Raw genomic sequence first — 24,311 nt, forward strand, 5'->3', positions numbered from 1 at the left:
TGGGATTTGTGGGTGTAAGGGTAGGTGTGGTTATCTTCCCTTTGCCTGAGGACAGGAGTCCCTTTAGAGGGTCGCTGGCCCCAGCCAGTGTTGCCTGCCAGGTGTGGCAGGGCAGAAGCCACTTTGGAAGGGTGTCTACCAAAACTGATGAATTGGGTGGGGCAGAGCTGCAGGGGAATGCTGAACCGGGGCAGGGTGTTAGAACTGGCTCTTGTAGGAGCCCAGCTCTCTAGGCTGAAGGAGGGCAAGAAAAATGGCGCCCACCCACATATTTGTTCCCAGAGAAATCTACTACAGTTCCTGCCCCTGCAGCACATGTGCTAAGATGAGTGAATGAGTCTCCCTCATATATACTCCAGGCACTTTTCAAAAACTGCTACTTTGTTGCTGTCTCAGGCCAAGTTATTTATTGTCCTGGTTCTTTAAGGGGAGGGACTGGGTTTCCTGTCATCCTCCACCTCTCCCAGAATTAAGCACCACCTATTTTTAAAGATTTTATTTATTTATTTGACAGAGAGAAATCACAAGTAGATGGAGAGGCAGGCAGAGAGAGAGAGGGAAGCAGGCTCCCTGCCGAGCAGAGAGCCCGATGCGGGCCTCGATCCCAGGACCCTGAGATCATGACCTGAGCCGAAGGCAGCGGCTTAACCCACTGAGCCACCCAGGCGCCCGCACCAACTATTTTTAAAGCTCCTGGAGTTAGCCCCACAGATTTTCCAAGCCAGAAATTATAGGGAGTCCTATTGCCAGGGCAGGTCCCAGGGGGTGGGGATGCCCAGTGTGGCCTCTATATCCTCACTCCTCTGTGCTTGGGCTGTCTCTCCCATTTGTGTTTAGTCCTGCGGGGTTTTGGTTCCTGATCTTGTCTTTATCCCTCTTCCTCTTTCTGATGTGGTCCTCTCTTCCCTCGCTGGGGAAGATCCTCTCTGCCCGTTTTTGGGTCATTTTCAGAGTTAGCTGTAGTAGATGCAGTTGCTGCCTCAGTGTGTCCATGGCACAAGGTGAGCTCAGGATCTTCCTACTTGGCCATCTTCCCCCGCTCTCCCACACCTTTTGATCTGTTTTGACAAACTTCCCCAAATCAAATTCTAAAATGAAGAGACTGATCACAGATGAATTGAACTTCAGTTTAGTTTGGAGGGTCCATGAAACAAATCTGCCCTCAGAAAAGAGGTATGAAACTGAATAGGCTTCTTTGGTTTACTAAATTACATGGGACACATTATCAAATAAATAATGGTAAACCTGCTTTGATTATGTTTGTGTAGATGTATGTTTGTTAAAACAAGTGTTGTAGAAATTGTACAAAATTCCTAAAAATCTCTAGAATACAGATTTCTGATAACCTTAAGATCATAAAACTGAACTGGTTAAAAAAAATGTCCAGAATTAATTAAAACCCCACATTCAAGCCAAAAATTTAATTACATGGGACTGAATAAACTGAGGAGGACTCTAACTTATACGACTTTTGGTTCAAAACATTGCTGACCTTTTTAATGTTTTGTTTTTCTAGATTTAAAGAAACTTTCTCTTAGGCTGATTTACACCTTTGCAAGCAGAATTCAAACACTTCTCCCTACCTAATCCCTTCAGAATTTGGAAACTCGTTGAGTATTTATATTTTCATGGCAATATATTTACTTGTGTAAATTTAAGGAACTGAGGTTGGCTTTATGGAACCAATAAGACCCCTTGGAAATATCAGCCTGAAACATTGCTTACTGGGTTCCCAGCAGCCTTACCAGGTATGTAAAGAAGGTCACTTCCTGAGAGGTGCAAAAACCTAGGATATTTTGGGGACCTTGGGAAAAGAGGAAGTAACCCTAATCTTCACTCAAGTGAAGTCTGATGACAAGCACTTGGCTTGGCCTCTTTGCCTTAAGAGGCTGTTAAAGTTTGATCTGCAGATCCTAATGAAAAGTTCTAGCACAGAAGAGTCTGTAGGATCCATCTCTATTTTTGGTGTCTATTTTGGTGTCCTTATGTAAAGAACCATTAATTAATCATTAATAATTATTATAATTATATAATTAATAATTATTAATGTAATTGATTATTAAAAGCAAATCTATAAGTAAATTAGTCTTAATTTGGCTAACTTTGAAAATGAGGGTGACTTTAGAAAGAAAAATTACATTTGTGTTTATTAGATTTTAGGTCCATTGATTGTCTTTGAGATTTTGTTTTCTACCTGTAAACTAAACTAGATTCTGAATTCTAATTTCCTCTAATGTCTGACTGCAACTCTCCAAACTAACATTTCCAGTATTTTCCCCCTCGTTTTGACTTGGAGTCATTGACAACCAAAGCTGACCTTTTTCCTGAGGCCCTGCAAACTAAATATAGATGACTTGATACAACCTTCAGAGAAATCACAATAACTCATAATAGACAATCTTTGTGCCTATTACTCTATGGGCCACTCAAAAAATCACCAGAGACATTCAAACAACAAGGCAGAAAAAGCTGTCATCCACAGCCTATCTTGATGCCATTTGAAAATACTTTGAGCCTGACATCTATGCAGGGGGCTGCTGGTGGCCTGGGTTCCACAGCCTGTGAGAGCCTAGCTGTACAAGGCCACCTCACCAGGCATTGTCTACACGTGTTTGGGTGATGCAGGTCAGGGTAGCCAGGGACCTGGGACAGAACACATTTTTTGAGAGGTCTGCTCATGGGAGGGGCCTGTTGGAGAAACAAGGTTTCTGCCTGCTTCCAAGCCCTTACCAAAACAAACGTGCGTATACCCCATGAAGGTGTAGCTTGAAGAATCTGGACTGCCTTGACAAAGCAGGGCTGGGAATACTGGCTGCGGTTTTCTCGAATAACACATACCACCCTGGATGCCTTGGTTCCTGGAGAAGTTCTAGACCTAATCAGATGGTCCAAATGGGGACTTCTATCACCAGTTTAAAGCTGCTGCCTCAGAAATATTTTTGAAGGGACGGCTCTGTCCACTCTGAGGTCTTTCAGAAAGTTGGGGCACAGCAGGAGCTTCACAGGACCGGTGTGCCTCAGCAGCCCAAGGGTGGCAGACACTGAGAGGACAGTACATGCATAGGCCAGCACAGGTTGAGGTAGCTCCTGGCCTAGAACCGGGCAATGTCGTGCAAGGCTAGCTCACAGGAGTACACTGTTGGATGTACCTTGCATCCCTCTACTTCTAGGGCTTAATCTGCACAAGTGCACATATTCCTGCCAAAGCAGAACTGGAGAAATCTGGACTGCCTTGCCAGGGTGAGGCAGGGAGGGCTGGCTAGGGTCTTCTCCACTAACAACTCCTGAGCCTTGTTGGCTAGAGAAGCCCAGACTCCATCCAAATGAGGATTGACAGTCACCAGTTTAAGGCTGCCTCCTTAGAATGATTTCAGTAGGTAGGCTCCCCATCCTGGAAGCTAGGTAGGTGGTCTGGTACTGCCTGAGCTCTGCAGGTCTGTAGGGCACTGAGGCTAGCGGCCAGCTGACAGGGTATGGACTGTCCATGCTTGGGAGGTGCAGGTCAGGGAGGCCAGGGACCTAGGATAAGGACAATGTCAGACCAGACTGGGTCACAGGAGGGGGTTTTGGGGGGTACCTGGAATCCACCCAATTCTAAGCCCTGGCCTACACAAATGCACACATTCCACTTGAAGGCAGAGCAAGAGGAATCTGGCCTACTCTCCCAGGGCTGAATTGGGTGGATGGGCTGAGGTAGCTTCCAGTAAGATACACCTGGGAGCCTGGACAGCTGCAGAAGCTTGAGACCCCAGCAAACCGTAAATACAATGGCAACTGACTTTTGGTGATTTCGGTGGATGCCTGCGAGCTGTTGTTGGGGAGGAAGGGGGCAATGCCAGTGGCTGGGGATGAGCCCTGACTCCAAGGCCTGGGAGGCTCCGGCTGCCAAGCATGGTGGATAGCATGCAGACTGCCCCCGCAGGGAGCCAGGTCAGGGGAGTCGGAATTCGGGGACTGGGCAGTGTCGGGCAAGACTGGATCACAGGAGTAGGCTATTGGTGGTACTTTGCCTCTGCCTAAGTTCTAAGCCCTAACCACACAAATGCACATACTCCCACTGAAGGCTGTTTTGTGGTGGGACACAAATAATGCTCACAGACTGACCTTGTCTTTGCACAGTGTATTTAACATGGGTCCACTGCAAATTTCACAAGCCAATAGTGCAGAGTATAATGTCTTCTGGTAGCCAGTAAATTCATAACCTACTCTAGCCCAGCGTTAGGTGGATGACATTGTTTGTTCCAGGCAAGGTGAGGTGAGTAAAGTCCAATTTAAACTGAGGTGAATTGAGGTGTAGGGCGCCTGAGTGGCTCAGTCCATTAAGCATCTGCCTTCAGCTTAGGTCATGATCCCAGAGTCCAGGGATCGAGCCCCATGTTGGGCTCTTGCTCAGTGGAGAGCCTGCTTCTCCCTCACTCATGAATAAATAAAATCTTTTAAATAAATAAATAAACTGAGGTGTACCTTTTAGAGGAACTGGAAGAGAGCACTTAACCAACCAAGGGCAGACATGCCAGCACCCAGTGCAAAAGTAAGAGGCCTCTGCTGATAGAACACATCACTAGAGAACAAGGCCACTGGTGATCACCACACAATGGATGACCCTCTCGCCTCTGGGTAGCTTTTGTTGCTGTTGGTAAGAGTTCCATTATCTCAGGAGGAGCTAATTACCCTAAGGGCTTCAGACCTGTCTAGATCAGCAAAGTGTAGCCTTGCCCAGATGGAACACTGGATAGTCCTCACACACTCTTAGTTACAGTCTAAATGTCCCCTTGCCAGTTGTTTCTTATGTTTTTATTCTGAAGCCCCCCATGGGGCCCCTCAGCAGCTGAGGTACCAAGTTCTTAAGGGTGGGAACAGAGAAGAAGATGCCATCCTGACCCAACTTTCTTCATTGTTCTGTCAAAACAACTTTACTTCTAAAAACAACTGTTTCTAGTCCTTGTCATAAACTAGGGGATTTGAAATCAAGTCAAGCCAATATATAGTAATCCATCCAGTGATTCCAAATCACTCACATGCTTATTTATGCTCAGGGCCTAATGTCCTATGCAAATCTAAGTTCACAAAAATATCCATCCACCTTGTGACTTGACATTCTCTCTTTTTTTTTTTTTTTTTAAAGATTTTATTCATTTATTTGACAGAGATCACAAGTAGGCAGAGAGCCCTATGCGGGGCTCGATCCCAGGACCCCAGGGTCCCGACCCAAGCCACAGGCAGAGGCTTTAACCCACTGAGCCACCCAGGCCCCCTAGGATTCGACATTCTTAATCACAAAAAAAACATATTTGGGGAGTATTTTTCCTTTGACACATATGCACTTACACCATAGTTTAATGACCAGTTTTAGCAGCCATATTCCTTTTTTTTTTTTTTTTTTTTTTTTTTTATTCAACAGAGAGCACAAGAAGGGGGAGTGGCAGAGGGAGAAGCAGGCTCCCCTCAGAGAAGGGGGAGCTCAATGTGAGACTTGATCCGAGGACCCCAGGACCATGACCTAAGCCGAAGGCAGTTGCCCAACCATCTGAACCACTCAGGTGCCCTAAGCAACCATATTTCTAATTACAATAATATAAGTCTAACAAGGAACCCTTTACCATATCCAATCTCCAAACAACCAAAAGATAAGTTTCTTAAATGAGCAGTTTAACTTTTTTGACAATGACATTTCCAAGGAAAGATCATTTTTACCAAGCTCCAGGAAGTACGCATGTGCATGGCCCCATTAGGCACATATCTGACTGCATAACATCAGAATTTAAGGCTAGGATTATTCAAGGGGAAGCGTGCGTTTGTTCTGTTTCCAGTTCTGCAAAATTATTTTCACTATATTAGTCCCATCTTCCCCGTGTTCCTTTACTTAAGTTTTCTAATGCATGATTTACATTTATTTTAAGAGGTTCAATGTGAACTATTTCTCCAGTTATTTTTATGGGCTTTTTCTCTTCTCTTGGCCTCAAATAATATTTTTCCTTCTGTTGTCGCATTTATTACCTGTTCTGTTTTTATACATGGAATCATGTTGTGTCCTATATTTTTTCCTGGACTCCCAGTAGGTGAGGGTGAGGTTTGGCTTAGAGCACACTATCCTGGTCCAGTTTTCCATATTATATGTAACTAGGGGAGGAGGCATTAAGGCCATAGTCTTCCATACTTGTACTATACATACGTCCAAACGTCTCACATTAATGAAGTTATTTTGGATCCATTCTACCAGCATATCCAGTACATGTTTTCCTGCTATCATAAGGTGGCTTTCTGGGCATTCTAATATCGAGAAGCCACAAAACTGTAGTACCCCAATGTCCCCTTCCTCCTTTAAGAGCCAATAATGTGTTTTCACAGTCGCGCCTTGAATCCCAGCTCCTAGAATGTATGGTATCTGCTTTACTTCTGGTTGGGTTGTCTGTTATCTCAGGTAACCACTATTGCCCCAAGACTGTAGCTGTTCTAAGAATATTCCACATAGCAACCAATCTTAATGGCAACAATTCACAATGTACATTCAAAGAAAGATCTCTTGGTACACCTGGGTGGCTCAGCCAATTAAGAGTCTGCCTTTGGCTCAGGTCATGATTCCAGGGTCTGGGGATTGAGCCCTGCCTCCAGGTGGGGGGGGGGGGGGAAGGTGTCCCTGCTCAGCAGGGATCCTGCTTCTCTTGCTCTGTCTCCCCCACCCCAGTTCATGTTCTCTCTCACTCTCTCTCAGATAAATAATCTTTAAAAACAAAAACATCTTTTATGTCCTTTTTAGTTTTATGTTAGTTTTAGTATTTCTGCTTTATGTCAAATTTCCATTGCTATATTTCTGTGTAAAATTTGTTCTTTAATATATTGCTAATTTTATCCAGTTATGTGCCCAACCAGGACAAAGCTGGCATTGCCAGTGTTAAATTCAGATTGTTTGCTTTCAGAATTTGTGAAACAATGAGTTGATCAATTTGGAATTGAGAAAAAGCAGCTACTGTTGTTCCTCAGGTAAACTTCTTGCCAGTCCAATAAGGAATTATAAAGCTTTCTTTCCTTTTAGTGAACCTGTTGTTGGCACAGTTGTAATAGTTGTAAATCTCACAGTAACAAAGATGCACAATTTGGGGATCTGCATCTGGTTGAAAGTCCTGAATATAAAATTTCAGGGTTTATGCAATTATGTCAGTTCCAGTATGACCATGAGAGGTCTTATTAACATGGTTTCCCATGCTCTTGGAATAGAAATCTGCAGTGTAAGATAGAAGCCTGCTGGTGTACCACCAAGGATAATGATATGTTATATGGTAAGTTCCCTATATATCCTTTATGTACCTTACAAGTTGGCTCTTTTTTCAAAGTCTGGAAACAGTGCCCATGGATCTATTGCTAATTTTCTAATAGGTGACAATGGATTAAACAGTGTAAGTTGAGATTGTTGTAAATGATCTTTTTTGGCCTATTTGTATTTAAATATATAATAGCCCATTCAGTATATTCAGCTGCTGCTTTTTTTAGAATAAACCACTGCCACACAAAGTAAATCAGGAATTGAACTAGGGCCACTTTCAGAGTCTCTGCCGTGTATCCAATGTTGCGGTCAATTCAGTAAGGTAAGGGGAGAGTCTGTACTAACGAGACTTGGCTTATATGCTGCATTGTATTACCACGAGACAATCCGTAATCCACGTCAATCTTTACAATCCAAGTCAATGTCAAAACTTTAGGAAGTGTTGATCAGGATCCTCACTGATTCTTGTGGAGATTAAAGTGGAGATTACCACTGCCTCATCAGCTTTTCTTAGTATTTGGTTTCTCCCCGACTGAAGTTTTCCCAATAAGTAGATGGTGCTTACAGTGAAGGGAGGGGAGGAAAGGCTGAGCCTGATGATGCCAGTGATGCAGTTAAGTCCTTAGTCATAATAAGGTGACCAAAATGGCAATCCATGGAGGAAGAAGAGGATGTCATAGACTTAAAGGCATATCTGGAGCAGACGTTGCATTTTGGAACAGTGCTTTTGCTGGAGATACCAGAGAAGTATCCATAGCTTTACTGAGTATGGTATACAGAGTGAGTGTCAGGACGCAAGAATTCCTGGCCCCTCAAAAGTCCTTCTAACTGGACTAAGAAACAAATTGACATAAAACAGATTACCAGGAGAAAATAGAATCCAATAGCATACATATGGGAATGCACATAGACCTGGAAATTCCAAAGACCAGCACAATGGAGTATATATGTCATTCAGAACTGAGGAGAAGGGGGCAGGAGTCCGGGATTTCAGAGGAAAGGAACGCACTTCACAGGGCAATATGAAGTGTGCATGTTTGGTCATTAGATGTTCTCCCTTCCATGCAAATGAGGCACTCAGATAAAATTTGCTTCTGTTACTAACCTTTATTCTAAGAAAGAACACCAATTTAGATTCTTCTGGGTGGCTAAGGGAAGGATCAAAGTTTCTCTTGAGCCCACATGATCTCAAGTGCCTTTAGAACAAAATAAGAGGTTTATGCCAAAGTGGTACCTTCTGGGGTGACTATCCTGAACAACAGGCAAAAGAGGATCGCCAGCAGGCAGTGTGCTACACTAGCCTCTTTAGTATTTATAGGGTTAGAGATGCATAGCAGAGTCATGATTGCAAAATGCAGTGTCCTACAAATTTGTAATTCTTTTGTTGTTCTTGCCATCTAAGGACATCTATTGTCGTCTTGGTCATTATTGACCATCTTTGTGCAAGCATAATCGCTCATCATTATATTATGCTAAATATTTCTGGTTTTGATAAAATATAGAATAGTGTTCTACATGGTCGAACTTTTGAAGAGGTATATTATGGTCTTTATTTTGCTGTAATATGCCTTTTCCTTTGGTCACTGAGTAGGTGTCATTATGGCAGGAGGTATGTCCCCAGTACCATATGTTTTTATGTTTTTCAGTTAATACTTCTAATTGAGATTCTGGAGTGTTGTTAATGCTAATTCCTATCTCTGTGGGTGCCTGCAATATTAATTCACTGGACATTTTTCCACCCATTCTAGATCTGTGCCTCTTAGATTGTTTTAGTCTAAGCTTTCCTATTCTGGATAGTAGTAATTTAAGCTTTTTCTTAAGGAAGCCATGACACCTCTCAATTGATCCAGAGGTGGTTGGGTTATAGGGTAAGGGGAAGTTCCATATTATGTCTTGTTTCTTAGCCCATTCTTGTATTAGCTTTCTTGTGAAGTAGGTGCCCTGATCTGATTTTACGATGGTTGGAAAACCAGAGCAAGCAATCCAGATTTCTAAGGCTTAGATTGTGAATTTTTTATCATTTCTCCTGCAAAGATAGGGTAATCGTCTTCCTATGTGCCTACAGTGGCCATGCAAATAGTTTATTCTCTGATTTAGGCCATGTAATTACTTTGTGTCATTTTTTTCATACTTTGTGTCACTTGGAAAGATTATCTTTGATCTTCCGCAGATGACCCATTAATGTAATAAGGAATGAATAAAAAGCTTCAAAATGTTGATATTTCTCACATTTCCTAATTTCAAACTGAGGCTATTCAGTAGTTATATACATGTTTTCTTTTCTCCAACAGCATTCTTGTGCCATGTATCCCAGCATGACTCTTTGGTGATGTCCCCATGCAGTGATCCGCTCAGTTGGTATATCTGTGAGTCTGTGTTTTATGTTTTATGTTTCATTGTCCTTCTTGTTTAGATATGCTACCTGGTTATTAAAATTTGTTACTTCAGAGTTGTCCTTCTGGTGCGTGGAGACCTCTATAATCACTATAGAGATGTCATCCAGGGCTATTTTCTGCCATATGTCCTTAACCCATATGTTCTTATATCCCGTTTCCCATTTTCCTGCCATGATCTGACCAAAGAGCTATTCATTTACTATTGGCCTTAGGCACCCTTAAATAGAGTGAAGCCAAGGAGTCACAATCAGATTTTTCTGTTTTGCAGTTTACGTGCCTCTGGTGATCTTTGTACTGGTTGCTATGTGGTTACTTGTAGGTTATCCATACATAAACTGTTATGATTTCTCTGGTCCTGTGAAGTCATTCATATTCAGTATTCAGTGCTTCAAGAAAAGGGGCAATTTTATTTTTCAGTGATTTCAAGTCAAAAGAATGGGAGAGATTATCAGAAATGTTACTTTGGAAAGATGTAACCAGATGTTTGAGGAAACTAGAAGGAATCAGGATCTAGTTTACAGGAAGAAAACAAAACCTCAAAGACAAGTAACAGAACCAGAATCCAATATCTAAAAGTTCACATAGTTTCAGTTAAGACAATTTTTCTCTCTATAATTACTCCCATTTCTATCAATTATAACCAGAGTAAGACAGTTTGTTTCGGTGAGCTTGATTACATGCATAAGTGCAAGGAGAACAGTGATTGATCATGTAGGCTCTTTTAAATCTGCTTTGCTGGAACTTTTCATAAGGTAGCAGAGACTGAATTTTTAATAGTCTCTTAAGCCTAAGAAATAAGGCCATCATGCTTTGCTTGCAATACCTACTGACTTGAGTTACTTCCTTTCTTATCAGGGTCCCCAAAATATCCTGAGGTTCTTACACCTAGCCTTCTTTACTTAACCTGGTAAGGATGTTGAAAACCCTGTCATCAAGGTATCGCACTGACATTTTCAAAGCATGTTCTTGGCTCCATGGCTAACCTTAGTTCCTTAAAGCTGTCTGATCTGAGCCTATCCAGCTCTCTCTTAAATATGACATTTCAGTCAAAACCTTAGTAATAAAACCAGTGTTCCCAACTATGTCCTAAGGAAGACAGATTATAGTTGAACATAAATAAATGTATTTCCATAAGTATGTAAGACTACTCACTGAGAGTTCCCAATTCCTGGGGGGAATCAGGTAAGCAGAAGATAAATGTTTCAGTTTTGCTTACAAAGGTATAATTTACCAAATTGCTGAGGAAAGGTTTTCCTACAGGAGGGGGAAAAAAAAAAGTTAAAAAAATTTAAAAAGTATAAAGTATTTGAAATACTTTTGAAACAAAAAGTCAGAAAAATTATTTCTCCATTTATTCAGTCCCATTTGTAATTAACTTCTGTTGATCTTGATCTTGTTAGTTTTACGAAGCTATAAATTTCTCTCCATTAGAGTTCTCTAGATTCTTACAATCAGTTTAGTGGTATGATCTTAACTTATTAGAGGCCTCTAGTTTAGAGATTCATCAGTCTTTTCCTGAATCTCCTTGAACATGAAGCACTTTTGCAAAAGCATCAAGGTAAAACAGTATCTGTAAGTAACAGTAGTGACAAAAAGACTCAGAAATGGTAATCAGAAAAGATCTGATTACGATTGGGTTATTTCTGTGATGCTCAGCACGTCAGGATAGTAACTAGGATTGTATAACATAGAATTATCTATTATATAATATACCCAGACATATTAGATTTCTAGGAGTTTAATACAATTTCTAGAACACTTATTCTAATTATGGATATATAATCTAGAACACTTATTCTAATTTATGGATATATAATCTAAGAAGGTTTAGCATCACTTATTAGACAGTGATTCTCATGTAATTTAACATACCAAATAAATGTAATTAACATCTTTCTTTTATGAGGAGAACAAAGCTGTGAAATCTTCCAGGGCGGGGTGCCTGGGTGGCTCAGTGGGTTAAGCATCTGCCATCAGCTCAGATCATAATCACAGGGTCCTGGGATCAAGCCTAGTGCAGGCTCCCTGCTCAGTAGAAACCTGCTTTTCACTCTATCAAATAAATAAAATCTTCCAGAGATCCTCTGGGAAATTTCAAACTCAAAAGACTTCATTTTAGAATTAAGACTTTTCATTAAACAGGATCACAGATCATTATATAACAATACTTAGTTATCCATTTAACTAAAGTGGCAAAGACTTCACAGGCAAATACAGATACTCAGTTTTTCTAAGTAATCAAAGACTTGAAGATAAAACAGACTTTTTCTAGATTGATTATATTCAAGTGAAACCTTTGTTTATAATTAAAAGCAGAATAATCATCTAAGAAAATGTTGGTCTTTTAATAGAGAAAAAATGAATTTTTAAAATTTTGTACTAGCTTTTTATATTAAAATTCAAATAAATCATTTTAATCTTATCCAGCATGACCATACATTAAAATTCATTTTAAAGATTTGTTGTTCACAAATATTTTAAGATTTTTTCACATATAGGTTTTTTTGTTTTTTTCCTCTTTATATGGTCTCAGTTCAAGATATCTTTATCAAAAACACATGTCCTACTTTTCTTGCAAATAGAGAGGTTCCCTTTATTTTTAGTAGTTCTAAACCACACATATTAGAATTTTTTTTTTTAAAGATTTTATTTATTTATTTGACAGACAGAGATCACAAGTAGGCAGAGGCAGGCAGAGAGAGAGGAGGAAGCAGGCTCCCTGCTGAGCAGAGAGCCCGATGCGGGACTCGATCCCAGGACCCTGAGATCATGACCTGAGCCGAAGGCAGCGGCTTAACCCACTGAGCCACCCAGGCGCCCCAGATATTAGAATTTTTAATCCTTAGAAACTTTATAGTTAAAAATAAGTCGTAAGCAGTTGTAAACTGTTACACTTACCTAGTGCATCTTTAGACTGGCAAATTATGAAAGTAGTCATACATTTCTAGAAATATGTGCTTCTTTATAATAATTTTCCAGTAAAAGTTTTTTTTTTTTTTTTTTTAAGCTATTTACTAGTGGGGCGCCTGGGTGGCTCAGTGGGTTAAGCCTCTGCCTTCGGCTCAGGTCATGATCCCAGGGGCCTGGGATCGAGTCCCGCATTGGGCTCTCTGCTCAGCAGGGAGCCTGTTTCTCCTCATCTCTCTCTCTGGCTGTCTCTCTGCCTATTTGTGATCTCTCTCTCTGTCAAATAAAAAAAAAAAAAAAAGCTATTTACTAGAGACTCAAGTTTCTGATAGGGAAGACAAAGGAATAGATTAGCATATAGTCAAGTAATTAATGTTTTATTATTCTCTTATTGGAAAATAAGTTAATTCATTGAATATCTAGATGAATTCATTACTTAGCAAAACTTTAAGCTTTCAGGCTACCAAAAAGACTTCGTGGAGAAACTATTTTACAAGTTTGTAGATCTACAAACTTTAAGATTAACCACAAAAACTTCACTAGACATCAAATCATCCAGTCTTTCAAGGTTTTTTTTTTTTGGTTTTTTTTTTTGGTTGTAGAAAAATTCTATAACCTAATCAAACTTCTGGGCAAGATGTCAGAGTAAGAGGATCTTTGGCTTACCTCATCCCCTGGATACACAGAGATTACACCCACATCACTGTAAATACCCCCAGAAAACCACACAAGTCCTGACAGAACAACAGACTTTTCATAGTTCTTCTTAGCCAAGAAGCCACATCAAGAATGCCTAGAGACATGGACATCTATGGGGACAGAGCCAAACCTCATCCCCACTTTCTCCTATGAATTTACCCCATTCAACCAGCCACACTGGACAAGAGTTCCTCCAAAATGCTCTAGGCATTTTCCCTCAGCAGAGCTCTTCCCACAAGCAGATGGGTGCAAACTTTGCCTACACTGTGCATCCCACCCTTGTGTTTTCCTATAGACTATCCCATCTGATCCAACCCACCCCACTAGGCAAGAGTCCATCCAATGTGGCACCATAAGCATGGTAGTATACAAACAGCCCTGAGAGGGGCCAGTACCATTCCCAAGTGACTGATGCCTAGGACTGATACAAGTGGAAGATAATGACACACACTAGTTTGCAGCCCCAGCAGTGGGCTTGGGGCAGACATCTGGTCCAACCACAGGTCCTGCCCACCAACAAAAACCTCTCAGGGGACAATCCTGGGAGATCACCCTGCAGTTCAGTGCAGCCACAGTTGTGGCAAATGAGCTGAGGGCAGGCATCTGGTCTATCCCAACTCAAGCCCATGGTGGTCCCAGACTGGCCCCTTAATAAAACAGGGACCCAAACCCTGTCCATAACAGTCAAAGAGCCATTACAGACAAGTAGACTGAAGTCAAATGCATCTCAATCACAACAGTAAGGTATACACAATATACATAACAGATAACCCTGAAACATTAGGTTCTGCTGACCAGGAGACATCACATTGCAGGGCACCATAGGACCTCTTCTCCATAAGACCACTGATTTCAAAAGCAGGAGACCTAGTTGACTGTCCTAACACATAGAAAGACACAAAGTTAGACAAAATGAGGAGACAGAGGAATATGGTACAAATGAAAGCACAGGACAAACTCAGAGCAAGAGAACTTAACAAAATGGAGTTAAGCAATATGCAGATAGAGAATTCATAGTAATAGTCATAGATACCCACTGGGCTTGAGAAAAGAGTGGAGGATCTCAGAAAATATTAAAAATAACCACTCAGAGATGAACTCAATAAGTGAAATTAGAAATTAGAAATACACTATCTAGAATAAATAGTGGACTAGAAGAAGCAAAAGAATGGACCAGTGACCTGGAGGCCAGAGTAATGGAAAACAACTAAATGGAATGGGGAAAAGAAAAAAGACATTAGAAAATGAGAATAGGTTAAGGGAATACAGTAATACCAACAAGTATAGTAATATTCACATTATAGGGGCTGCAAAAGAAGAAAGAGAAAGGGGGGAGAAATTTTAAGAAATAATAGCTGAAAGCTTCCCTCATCTGGGAAAGAAAACATCCAGATCCAGAAATACACAGAAAGTCCCCAACAAAATCAACCGAAGGAGGTCCACACCAAGACACATAATAGTTAAAATGACCCAAAAAATTGATAAAAAATTTTAAAAGTATCAAGAGGGACTCCTGAGTGGCTCAGTTGGTTAAGTGTCTGCCTTCGGCTCTGGTCATGATCTCGGGATCCCAGGATTGAGCCCTGCATCAGTGTCCCTGCTCAGCAGGGAATCTGCTGCTGCTTCTCCCTCTCCCCCTGCTCATACCCCTGCTCAATCTCTCATAAATGAATAAAATCTTTATTTTAAAAAAATAGTAACAAGAGAAAATAATAGTTACATACAAGGGAAACCCCACAAGACTATCAGCTGATTTTTGGCATGATATATTCAAAGCGCTGAAAGGGAAAATCTGCAGCCAATAATACTCTACCCAACAAAGCTATCATTAAGACTCGAAAGAGAGAGAAAAAAAAAAAGAAAGAAAGAAAGAAAAAAATTCATGAACACTAAACCTAAACCAGCCCTACAAGAAATGTTAAAGAGGATTCTTTGAAAAGGAAAGAACATAAGCAGAAGTAAGAAAAGTAGGAAAGGGAAAATTTTCACAGGTATATATAAACATGACAAAAATAGCCTATTAATCCCTTGTAAAACCAATATGGAGATTGAAGCACAACAGCAGTAAAATCAAATATATCTAGGAAAATCAGTTAAGACATTCATAAATAAAAGGTTGTAAAGTATGAAAACATATCTAAAATGTGGGATGGAGGGAATAAAAATTTAGTGCTTTTAGAATGAATTTAAACTTCAGTTCAAACCATCAATTTAATATAGACAGCCATACACATAGGATATTATATATAAACCTAATGGCAAACCACATATCAAACCACAGATCAATGATAACCTCTCATAGATATGCATGGATTTCTTTCTTTTTAGTTTTTGTATATCACTAAAGAAAGCCATCAAACCACAAGACAGCAAGAAGGGAACAGAGAAAACTACAAAAACAACCATAAAACAAGTATGAAAATGACAACTTATTGATAATTACTTTGACTATAAATGGACCAAACTACCTAATCAAAAAATAGCCTGACAAATAGATAAAATAGCAAGGCCCCTCTATATGCCACCTGCAAGAGACTCATTTCAGACCTAAAGACACACCTAGACTGGAAGGGAAGGGATGGAAAACATTTATCATGCAAATGGAAGCGAAAAGAAAGCTGGAGTAATAATACTTATATCAAACAAAATAGACTTTAAAACAAAGACCAGTAATAAGAGACAAAGAAGCACATTACATAATCGTGACCATTTCAACAAGAAGGTATAACAATTTTAGGAGTGCCTGGATGGCCCAGTCAGAGAGGTGGCTGACTCTTGAGATTTTGGCTCTAGTCATGATCTCAGGGTCCTTGGATCAAGCCCCACAGCAGGCTGTGTTCAGTGGGGAGTCTGCTTGAGGATTCTCTCTTTGCCTCCCCCTCCTCCTCTCTAAAACAAATAAAATCTTCCCCAAAGGGAGGGGTGGGTAATAACAATTGTAAATATTTTTGTATGCAACATGGAAGCACCCAAATACATAAAGCAGCTAATAACAAACACAAAGGAAGAAATCAATAGTAATGTAAAAATACTGGTGGGTTTTAATACACACTCACATCAGTGGACAGATTACCTAGACAAAATCAACAAAGGAACAGTTGCTTTGAATGACACATTTCCTGATGGATTAAACAAATATATGCAGAACATTCGATAACAACAGAGCAAAATCCACATGCTTTTCAAGTGAACATGGAAAATTCTCCAGAATAGATCACAGTAAGTCACAAAACAAATCTCAAGAAATTTGAAAAGATTGAAATCACAACATTCATCTTTTCTAACCACAATGCTATGAAACTAGAAAGCAGCCATGAGAAAAAAAATCTAGAAAAAGCACAAATACATGGAGATTAAATAATGTGCTACTAAACAACAGATGGGTCAATGAAGAAATCAAATAAGAAATAAAAAACATAGTGGCTCAGTTAACTGTCTGCCTTTGGCTCAGGTCATGATCCCAGGGTCCTGGGATCAAGCCCGGAATTGGGCTCCCTGCTCAGCGGGGAGTCTGCTTTTCCCTCTGCCCCTCCCTACCACCCATGTTCTCTCTCCCTTGCAAAAATAAATAAAATCTTTTTTTAAATCTTAAAAAAAGAAAAGAAAGAAAAAACGTGAAAACAAATGAACATGAAGACAAAATGGTCCAAAATCTTTGGGATGCATTAAAAGGTATTCTAAGAGGGGAGTCCATAGCAATAAAGGCCTACCTCAAGAAACAAGAAAAAATCTCAAACAACCCAACTTTATACCTAAAGAAGCTAGAAAAAGAGGAAAAAACAAAGCCTAAAACTAGCAGAAGGAAGGAAATAATAGGGATTGAAATAGAAATAAATGAAAGAGTTTAAAAAACAATACAACAGATCAATGAATCCAAAAGCTAGTTCTTTGAAAAGATCAACAAAATTGATAAAACTTTACCCACACTCATAAAAGAGAGAGAGAGAGAGAGAGAACTCAAAACCAAAAAGGAAAAAAAAATCTCAGAAATAAAAAGAATGTTATGGAAAGTGATAGTCTAATAAATTAGACATCCTAGAAGAAACAAAGTCCAAGAGACAAATAACCTCCCTAAACTGAATGAGGAAGAAATAGAGCATTTGAACAGACTGATTACTAGCAATGAAATCAAATCAGTAATCCAAAAATTCCCAATAAACAAAATTCCAGGATGAGGTGGCTTCACAGGTGAATTCTACCAAACATTTAAAGAAGACAATCAAATTCTTCCAGAATATAGAAGAAGAAGGGAAATCTGTTGCATTTCTACACGTCAATCATGAATGAGCATAAGAAATTAAGAAAATAATTCCATTTACAATTGCACCAGTACACACACACATACATACATACACACACATACATACATACCTACCTAGGAATAAACTTAAACAAAAGGGTAAAAGACCTGTACTGTAAAAACTATAAGACACTGATGAAAGAAATTAGAGACAACACAAACAAATAGATCTTCCAAGCTCATGTTCTGAAAGAATATTATTAATATATTCATACTACCCAAACAATCTACAGGTTTGATCTAATCCTTATCAAAATACCAACAGCATTTTTCATAGATCTAGAACAAATAATCCTAAAATTCGTATGGAACCACAAAAGACCCCAAGTAGCTAAAACTGTCTTGAAAAAGAAAAACAAAACTGGAAATTCAGAATTCTAGAATTCAAGTTCTATTACAAAGCTGTAGTGATTAAAACACTCTGGTACTGGCATAAAAATAGACACATAGATCAATAGAACAGAATAGAAAACCCAGAAATAAACCCAAAATTATATGGTCAATTAATCTTTGATAAAAGAGGCAAGAATATGCAAGGGGAAAAAGACAGCCTCTTCAACAAATGATGCTGGGAAAACTGGACAGCTATATGCAAAAGAATGAAATTGGACCACTTTCTTACAACATACACAAAAATAAACTCACAATGGATTAAGGACCTACATGTGAGACCTGAAATCATAAAAGTCCTAGAAGAGAGGACCGGCAGTAATATCTCTGTCATCAGCCATAACAGTGGCTTTCTAGATAGGTCTGATGAGGTGAGGGAAACAAAAGCAAAAATAAATTACTGGAACTACATCAAAATAAAAAGCTTCTGCCCAGCAAAAGAAACAACAAATCTAGGAGATGGCCTACTGAATGGGAGAAGATATTTGCAAATGACATACCTGATAAAGGCTTAGTATCCAAAATATATAAAGAACTTATACAACTCAACACCAAAAAAACAAACAATGCAATGAAAAAATGGGCAGAAGACACTTCTCTAAAGAAAACCTACAGAGGGCAAACCAATACATAAACGGACGCTCAATATCACTCACCACTAGGGAAATACAAATCAGAGCTACAGTGAGATCTCACCTCACACCTGTCAGAATGGCTAAAATAAACAATAGGTTTTGGCAAGGATGTGGAGAAAAAGGATTGGAATGTTAGTCATAAAAAAGAATGAAATCTGGCTGTTCACAATAACATAGAGGGAGCGAGAGTATAATGCCAAGGGAAGTAAGTCAGTCAAATACCATATGATTTCACTCATATGTGGAATTTAAGAAATAAAACAAAGTGAAAAGAGGAGGACAAATCAAGAAACAGACTTAACTACAGAGAACAAAGAGATGGTACTGGAAGGGAGGTGAGGGGGCCTGGGTTAAGCAGGTGATGGGGATTAAGGAGGGCACTTGTAGATGAGCACTGGGTGATATAAGGAAGTGCTGAATCAGTATATTATACTCCTGAAACTCACACTGTGTGTTAGCTGGAAGTAAAATAAAAACTTAAAGAATTTTAAGTTTTAAAAGCATTTAAAGGGGCGCCTGGGTGGCTCAGTGGGTTAAAACCTCTGCCTTCGGCTCAGGTCATGATCCCAGGGTCCTGGGATCGAGCCCCGCATCGGGCTCTCTGCTTGGCAGGGGGCCTTTTTCCTCCTCTCTCTCTGCCTGCCTCTCTGCCTACTTGTGATCTCTGTCTGTCAAATAAATAAAATCTTTAAAAAAATAAAAATAAAGAAAGAAAGAAAATAAAAGCATTTAAAATTTTAAGAATTTAAAAAAATAAAAACTGAAGAGAAATTTGTAATTTTTGTCCCAAGAGTTTTGGGTATTTGTTATGTATTTTTTCCCCCAAAGTATAGGTTAATTTTAGTCCTATATAATGGTCTTCTATACTATCTAGAAACATTTGAAAGGAATAGGCAAGCTTTGGGGATTGATAAAGACAGGTAGGCTTTGAATGGTTTCTAGAGTAACATTTCTGGTTTGTAAGGCTTTGCAAGACAAAGTCATTCTTTCTGTTTTCTCCAAAGAACTGGATTACATCCTGAAGATCAATGGACTGACCCACTTTTCTAATTTAGTTTGCTACTTTATATCTGGGAAATTTTTAACTAAAATTGGAATCAAAAGATTTATGCATTTGTAAAGTTTATATATAGCATTTTAACAAAAGCCTTCTTTCTGAGTATAAAATTCAGTCTCGGGTTGGATCAGCCCCTGAATATTGGCCTTTAGTTGATTAACGTAGGAGGGCCAAGGAGAAATTTTGGTCATCCGTGAGGGGCTGTGAATGGTTAATAATCTAATTTCTCTCTAAATTTGGTAGGATCTTAAAGTGGAGGTAAGGGGCCTTATAATTTTAAAGATCTGTTGCTGTTCAGGGGACAGGGTTTTTTTGTTGTTGGTGGTGGGTTTTTTTTTTTTTTTTTTTTTTTTTTTTTCAGTGAGGGGTATAGGATACATCTGCAAAAGACATTGCATAAAAATGTCTGAAGCTGACAGAGCCTGATTACAGAGCCCTGAAAAATAGGAAAAAGTGTAAAGAACAGCCTCTCCTAAATTTTCTTCCTGGCTTTTAAGGATTTACAGGAGTAACCTATGTATTGGGGGCCTATAGATTAGGCCAGACTGTTCTGTGTAGGATACGAACACAAGTTGAAACGGTTGGGAGCCAGATTTTGAGAAGGAGAATTTATTTTGGATATGGATGTTAATTTTTGTTTTAAGTCTAACTAATTTCTATTTTTCCATCTTGTCAAGAAAGTCCCCAAGGCTAGCCATTATACTAATAATAAAACTGGTAAGCAAGGAGTTAACCAAGCAAAGATCTGCTTGTTCTTGGAATGCCATCTGCCCCCATGTTCCTATAAGACAATATGCTTGCCTGATGCCATGACAACTAACTGTTAATTTAGTTGTTTCTGCAGGAACTCCAGTTTTCATCACGAAGCCAGCCAGAGCCAGTCAAGACCACTGACCTCCTCTTTGAGCACAACAAAATGGAATTAAACCTCCCTGACTTGGTTACTTTTATCTGATTTTGAGTAGCATAGCTCCTCTCCTGTTTACCAGACTCTTTTCTGCCTGCCTTAAAAAAAAAAAAAAAAAAAAAAAAAAATCCCTGAGTCTCCCTCTCAGAGAGATGGATTTGAAACTTTTCTCCCATCTCATTTGGCATCCTTTCAAATGAATTGTTGCCACATGCTCAATGCCTCAGTGATCAACTTTGATGGAGTAGGACATGAACTTATGTTCATTTGTAACCAAACTTAACTTTGGTTACAAATTTGGTTACAAACTTAAGTTTGGTTACAATAAGACAATTAAGAACGCTCCATAAAGAAGGGTGCCTGGGTGGCTCAGTCAGTTAAGTGTCTGCCTTCAGCTCAGGTCATGATCCCAGTCCTGGGATCAAGTCCTACACTGAGGCTCTCTGCTCAGCAGGGAGCCTGCTTCTCCCTCTCCCTTGCTCCTCCCCCATGCATAGGTGTGCATACATGTCTATGCGTTCTCTTTCTCTTACTCTTTCAAATAAATAAATAAAATCTTTAAAAAAAAAAAAAACTCCATAAAGAATTTTTTTCCTTCAAATATAGCTAATTTATTTTTTTAAAGATTTTTATTTATTTATTTGACAGAGAGATCATAAGTAGGTAGGGAGGCAGGCAGAGAAAGAGAGGAAGCAGGCTCCCCACTGAGCAGAGAGCCGGATGTGGGGCTCCATCCCAGGTTCCTGAGATCATGACCTGAGCTGAAGGCAGAGGATTAACCCCCTGAGCCACCCAGGCATCCCAAATATAGCTAATTTAAAGGATCCATCATTTGGCCATTCATGAGTAGAATCTTAAATCTCAATAGCAACTCAAATAAACTTTCTTTCTTTCTTATTAACATATAATATGTTACTTGTTTCAGGGGTACAGGTCTGTGATTCCTCAGTCTTATATAATACACAGCACCCACCACAAAACATACCTTCCCCAAATAAGACTTTTTATAGCAAGACCCAGTGGAAACTTTCCAGGCTTAGACCATGGACACAAGAGGTGTTTCTGGAGAGGACAAAGGTGATCAGCCTTAATGATCCAAAAACTTTCTCCCCAAAAATAAGACAGCAACAGCCCTCATTGCATGGGTTGTAAGGTTAGGCTAGTGTAAGTCTAGCCTCCCATAAATATGTGAGATGCCTCCAGTCACAGACTCACTGATCTGTGACACCAGGCGGGCACTACTAGAGCAATGAAGTTGGGACCACAAAGTTCCCTTATGTCTGGGACCTCTTATGAGAAACTCCCCTGAGCACAGCTGGACCAGGAGAGTACTGCTTCTAACTTCGTGCCTCAGAAACCATCCATTTGACCACCATGATACACCACGGTGAGGGAACCCTCTAGATGGCAGAGACCAGAGAGAATGTATCTCACTTGTAACAAAGCCAAGTTCTCAGGACATTACAAATTCGAACGGAAAAAGCCTTTTCTTTTGTCTTAATATAGAGGACTCAAAGCAAAGTTCATCTAAACAGATGTCATTCGGATGAGAGCCAGTAACTCATCAGTCTGTTCGACTGTCTTCAACAATAGGCGTATAAAGGCCTACCCCTGCATTCTTTCCCTATGGTAGTTCCTTTTTAGATCAATATAAAAAATGGAGACAAAGAAAAGTGACCCTATATGGGATGAAATAGATCAGTTAAATGAAGAGCACTCCACCAAATTTACCAGAATCGTGATGCCTAAAGAAAGACCTAATATAAATTTAGAAAACGTATACATATAAATATAAATTCAGAAAAGGGGCTCTCACTCCATTGGACTCTGCAGACAGAGACCCGGAAAGCTTATCAATGAGCAGTGTCCAGCCGGGGAAGTTGATCTTGCTCACGACATAAACTGCTGGAAAAGAAAAAGAGCTCTCGGATGCCTGGATGGCTCAGAGGGTTGAGCATCTGCCTTCAGTTCACATCATGATCCCAAGGTCCTGAAATTGAGTCCCACATCAGGCTCCCTGCTCAGTGGGGAGCCTGCTTCTGCTTCTGTCTGCTGTCCTCCCTGCTTGTGCTCACTCTCTTGTTCTCTCTCTTTGACAAATAAAATCTTAAAAAAAAAAAAAAAAAAAGTTCTCTACCTCCTAGTGCAGGAATGGTACATTTCACACAGGAGACTACTTACTACCTCATTTCTTAAGTCACTTTAATTCAAAATAACTAATATGCTATTGTGGAAAATTGGGGATGCAGTATTCCCTGGGGCCCCTATGCTGGTAAACCTGGGACTCTTATCAGGCAGTTAGACCAAATGGGGATTGACTATCACCAGGTTAAAGCTTCTGCCTCAGAAAAGTTTTCAAGGGGTTGGCGTCCCATCCTGAAGGCTATGCAGGCTCACAGGGATGGCCTAAGCTCCCTAACCCTGGAGGGTGCAGGTGGCCAAGGCCAGCTGACAGGCACATACCACGTGCATTAGCACCTCAAGGGTCCGACTGTATACAGAGCAAATGTTGGGACAGCCCAGGTCACAGGAGTGGGCCTGTGGACCAGTTAACTCCTCTAATTCCAAGTCCTAACCTACACAAATAGACATGACCTTCCTGAAGGTAAAGCTGTAGGACTATGGACTGCCTTGCTATGACTGCACTGGGTGTGCTAGCCTAGATACTCTCCACTGCCAGACACCTCAGAGCCTTCAGTACTGGTAATCCTGGAACCCCAAAAGGCAGCCTCTCCAAATGGGGACTGTCACCAGTTTAAAAACGTTGCTTCAGAAAGATATGGTCCGGGCCCGGGGGCGAGGTGAGTTCTCGTGGCCATGGAGTCTATGCAGGTGGTTTCAAACAACCTGAGCTTATAAGCCTGGAGGTCCTTGGCTGCCCCAGGGTGTCTGAAAGGGTGGATATGCCAGGTGCAAAGCTCAGGGTAGCCAGAGGCCTGTTAAAGCACAAGTGTCAAGAGAGGCTGGGGCACAGGAACAGGCCCTTAGGGGTACACGGAGGCTACTTCAGTCCAAGATTTAACATACAAAAATGTGTATGTCACTGGACTGCCTTACCAGGGTGGGGCCTGGGACACTGATGAGGCATCCTCTAATAAGAAACACCTGGGAGCCTTGATTACTGGCTCTGTTTCAGAAGGCAGTCCAGTTTTCTTCAGTGATTGCCTTTAAGGTTCTTATGCTCATTTGTTTAAGGAAGGGCTTGGAATTAGGCAAAAGCTAAGGACCCCTAAAAGCCCACTCTTGAGACCTGTATTCTGCTGACATCGTCCAGTTCCAGGGCCCTGGCTTCCTGGACATGCATGACTAGTGCATGCCCAGTACACACCTGTTCAGCCACGCTAGGGGAGCCAAGGCCCTCCAGGACTGTAGAGCTACACTAGTCCCCAACCAATAGCATAGCCTCCAGAGCAAAGGAAACCTACTCCTGAAAATCTTTCCGTGGCAGCAACTTTAAGCTGGTGGCAGTCCTGTTTGAACTGGGTGCCAGTGGGGTCCTCGGCTTCCCAGCAATCAAGACTCTTGAGTATGTCTTAGTGGAGGATACCCTGGCCAGCCAGACTAGACCCATTCTGGTAGCCTTACCAGATCCTTCCACGTTTACCTGTGTTGTTTATTAGTCTGATCTAATTTAAGTGTACTTGTTTACAAAAAGAAAAAAAATGTTTTTCAAAGTAGAGTTATTTTCATATAAGAATGAAGTTAAGTTGGTCAGGAATCATTTTGTCCATTCTAACAACAACTCATAGCTCAGCTGCT

General features: G+C 40.3%; 1 long non-coding RNA gene across 2 annotated transcripts in view; it reads left to right on the plus strand.

The window, feature by feature from the left end:
* LOC131824943 (uncharacterized) overlaps positions 1–22,680 on the plus strand; it is an 89,778-nt gene extending 67,098 nt beyond the window's left edge. For both annotated transcript variants that reach the window (XR_009351044.1, XR_009351045.1), the window contains 3 exons: positions 9,553–9,627; positions 10,513–10,564; positions 20,478–22,680. This is a non-coding gene — a long non-coding RNA (uncharacterized LOC131824943). The remainder of the gene's footprint in view (positions 1–9,552; positions 9,628–10,512; positions 10,565–20,477) is intronic.
* Positions 22,681–24,311: the final 1,631 nt, after the last annotated feature.

Source organism: Mustela lutreola, chromosome 2, assembly GCF_030435805.1.
Source record: "Mustela lutreola isolate mMusLut2 chromosome 2, mMusLut2.pri, whole genome shotgun sequence".
In the NCBI taxonomy this organism is placed as follows: Eukaryota; Metazoa; Chordata; class Mammalia; order Carnivora; family Mustelidae; genus Mustela; species Mustela lutreola.